The following is a 4,425-nucleotide window of genomic DNA, read 5'->3' on the forward strand; positions in this document are numbered from 1 at the left end:
TAAATTTCCTTTTAAATAAGCTAATTTGTATTCCATAATAATAATACTAAGTATTTCAAATTGTGGCCCAAACATAAGAAATAGCAAGTTTCTAATTTTTTCCAAAAACTTTGACTTCATTTTTCTCAAAAACATTTTATATGAAAAAACCGTGCACTATTCAGGAAAAACATCTACATACATCTACATTTCGAAAGGTATACAATGCATTAGGGTTATTTTACAAATTGATGCAGAATTCTGTGATTAATTGCAAAAAAGTAGGCCCCAAAACAGCGTCGACATTATGAAAGGAATCCACCTACCATAAGAATATAACTGATTAGAATCATCAAATCGATTACTTTATAGCTCCCCACAACCGCCTAGTTCCAAAAGTTTGTTGAGTAGTTTAAAAAATCTGTGTTTTATTTAAATTATTTAGCATATATGTGAATTAACTAAAGAACAGCACACAGTCCTAAACTCGTTAAACGAAAATCCTTTCTTTTGGAATTGGTACCTAACGCTCATTTAACATCATACACCAATTTCTTCTTTTTATTTGATTTTATCATTTATAATGTAAATTATATATTTTTGAATATAGTTCTTAAATTAATTAATTATTAAATTACACGTTTGCAAAAAATCGTACTGGATTTGATGTTTCTGATCAGTTATATTCTTATGGTAGGTGGATTCCTTTCATAATGCCGACGCTGTTTTGGGGCCTACTTTTTTGCAATTAATCACAGATTTCTGCATCAATTTTTAAAATAACCCTAATGCATTGTATACCTTTCGAAAGGTGATTGTATGTAGATGTTTTTCCTGAATAGTGCACGGTTTTTTCATATAAAATGTTTTTGAGAAAAATGAAGTCAAAGTTTTTGGAAAAAATTAGAAACTTGCTATTTCTTATGTTTGGGCCACAATTTGAAATACTTAATATTATTATTTTGAAATAAAAATTAGCTTATTTAAAAGAAAATTTAACCTTCTTTCTAATGAGCTAATTGAAATTGCTGCAGCTATAATATTTTGAGAAATATAGACAACTGTTTGCTAAAAAGTAGTAGTACCTTGAAAAAACATAAAATTAAAAATATCTACAAAACGGAGCCGAATCGAGCCATAGTTTATATGGAATTTTTTGTTGCAAATGATGCCCAGAATCGCCTCCCGAAGTTACCGTAGTCTTATGCTGAACACCCTGTATATGCTAGTTCTAAGTGAGTTATTTACAAGTTTTAGGCACTTGATTTATTTTTAGAGAAATATTCATCACTTTCGTGTGAAATTGGTCGAACAATCTAACATTGTTCGACCAGTTTCGGTTAACTTACCGAAGAAAATGTGTAAGAATTTTGATTATCCTTTATTGACAGTAAATTATTAATATCTAACATTATTCTAGCTAGGATTCGGTTAAATAGCAATTCAATCTGTACGCCAAATTTTCGACAAATTTAGAGTCTTCCTTTTGTGAGTTGGTTGTGAGTTATAAAAACAAAAAAATAACTGTAACTCACAACCGTAGTTTTGTCGAAAATTCGGCGTAAAGACGGACTTATTGTTTAGTATTTTGACCGAATCCTTGCTAGTTCTGCGGAACTGTATGTCTATAAAATATTTCAAGCTCTGGCGAACTAATAATTTACAATTTAAAAATTGCATTTATTAATAAAAAAAAATTTAATCACCTAATAAATTCAAAAATATGAGATATCACTAACCAATAGAACACAAAGTGATGATAATTTCAACTTGTTTTAGTACATAATAATAGCGGGCCATTAAATTCAGCGGTATCATACAGAACTATTATTTTTCTTTATTGTACAGAATCACTTGTATATCTACACTCACAAAAAAATAAAGTACATTGTAATGATTCTGGGTTCAATTTATTTCAAAACCTTAATTTCAAATATTTTAGCTAAATTATTTGAAATAATGCTAAACTTTTGCTACAACTTCAACCTGAACTGTAAATGGATCCTTTTCTTTGCAAATATCCATTCCTAATAAATTAACCTAAACTTGAAAAAAAAAAAAAACCGTAGGGGGAAGTGGACTAGCCACTTCTTCAGGGATCTTGGCGTCCCTGCGGGTAATCCCAGCCTAACAACACAATACTGACACTCACGCAATACACACTTAGGGCATGTAGAAATAGTTGATGTGTGCTAACTATTTGTGGCAGCGTATTGTAAAGGTGGAGACCAGTGATGGAAGAATTTTGGTAAAGGATGATTAGAACGCTCGCCCTGGTCGAGCGAAATGATTAATATGATTTGATGGTAACGAGTGGCGATGGCGCGCGCCTTCCTGATTCACCATAGTATAATTTATCCGGTAGCAGTTAGCCCCGCTTAGATTTGTCGTAAGAAATGTAGCTAGAGTTGCAGCACAAATGTTCTACCTATAATAGTCTTCGCAAGATACTGCAAATATAAATGTGCAAATGATCTATCAAATTATTTGAATGGTACATTCTGTTCAAAATATCTGAACAAATATACATTTTTATATTGCCTGGAGTAACAGTTTTACACCTTGAGCTCTTAACTATCCACAATTATAAAAGGATCAAAATCAGATCATTAAATCGAGGAAATACCCTAAACATTGTAAGATCACTTCGCAAAAGTGAGAGTTTCTCGCACTTCGATGACTAAAATCAACTCCAATATTATAGTTCTCTATGTTTATACAAAGCAAATTAGTACTAAAACTGGTTAAAATTTTTAAAAAAAACTTTTCAGTGGCTAGCAAAACACCAATTTTCCATTTCGTCCTTCTAACAAGAGTCAACTAAGCCTTTAATTCTTCCATAACACAGCAATTTCGTTGCGCAGACTTAGAAAAATTGTTTTGCATTATTTGCAGGCCATCAATAAATGGTATCCTGCAAGTGATACACCAGAATGGACAGACATTTAGTAACTACTACATCTATATTATCAACAATTTCTTCGCTTGCAATCAGTTTAGACCCTCTGTAGAGTAGCGAGAATAGTGTGCAGATCCGCAACCTTGCCTGTGTTAATTCGATCAATTTCGTGAGGAGTACAAAGGTAAGTTTCCTAGATTGACACCTAGATATTGAAAGTGGCACTGAAGGTGCTTCATAGTTTATGTTTGCTATTATTGATTTATTTTTCTTGGATTTAAGGCGCGTCAACCTATGAGGTTATTGGCGCCCGGAGCTTTTTTCAGTGTACCGCCGGATAGTGAAGCTTCGAGAAAGAGAAAAAAAATCTAAGGGCCAGCAGCTGGATTTGAATCCAGGATCTCCGCGTGGAAATCCAATGTGCTACCCGCATAGCTAATTCCTTTCCTCTGTTATTAATTTTAATTTCCCATCTTTCGCGATTACCGCTTAAGCAGATTATTGCTACAAATAAATCCAGGAGCAGTTTCTATGGTTTGCTACAACAGTAAATTCACAGAAAAAAATTTTTCTCAGTATTTAATAATTAATTCAAGTCATTTTAATCGGCTTACGATAATTTTGAGGTTAAAATATTTATTATCTATACATATTTCTTAGACTGTGCGTAGCTGCTATTGAGTACGGGCGAACCAAAGTCGAAACTCAGTTGTGAGTGATATTGTCAGTGCGCTGTAGTTTTTGTGTTTGTGTAAAGTTATTTTCCGAGCATAATACATTGTCATTCTCTCCCATAAACCGTAAGGAGGTTCATTAGAGGGAAATGTCGGTAGACAGCGGGGGCCAAGGACCCCCGGATAATACCGGCAAAATTTCAGAGAAGTCATCTTTTAGTAATGCTAATATTAACCCAAATATTTCTAATCAGCCATTATAATAATACAAACTTACTAACATGATGGAAGTGGTAAGTACTAATACTGATAGCGACAATAATACAAACAAAAGTACTCTGAAGGCAAATAAATGCCCGAATGAGGAAAATATTTCATATAGTAAGTCTTAAGTTCATGTACAAGAGGCTAACTCAGGTAACCTAAAATATAAAACTGATTACGTAAAAAATGCACTAAAAAATAGATATAAAGTAGGCGATAAAGGTCTATCAAAGATTGTGAATTTCGAGGGTAATAAGGGTAATCTGGGCAAGGTCCATCGTATGGCAATGGGAAAGTGGCTACTAAAGTCATCTATGACTTGTAAAGATGATTTATTGAACATCGCAGTTACGTACTGGTAAAAATCGTATGAAAATAGTAACTAACAGTGCCCAAGCAACCAACGAATTACATAAAGTCATGTCTATTCTGTACGATGAAGAATAGAGAGCTACGTCTTCAGATAATTAGGCCAAGCCGACATTCTTGGGGAGTTTTTATTAGGGCAGCGTGTTGAAATAGCATATTTTACACTGAAGAAATCCAGCAGCTCCAGAGAGGGTACAGAACATGCGCTAAAACATTTTTTTGGGTTCAGTGGTTCTCAAA

The sequence above is a fragment of the Rhodnius prolixus genome, unplaced genomic scaffold (assembly GCF_049639745.1).
Source record: "Rhodnius prolixus isolate KJV_2025 unplaced genomic scaffold, Rpr scaffold_12, whole genome shotgun sequence".
NCBI lineage: Eukaryota > Metazoa > Arthropoda > Insecta > Hemiptera > Reduviidae > Rhodnius > Rhodnius prolixus.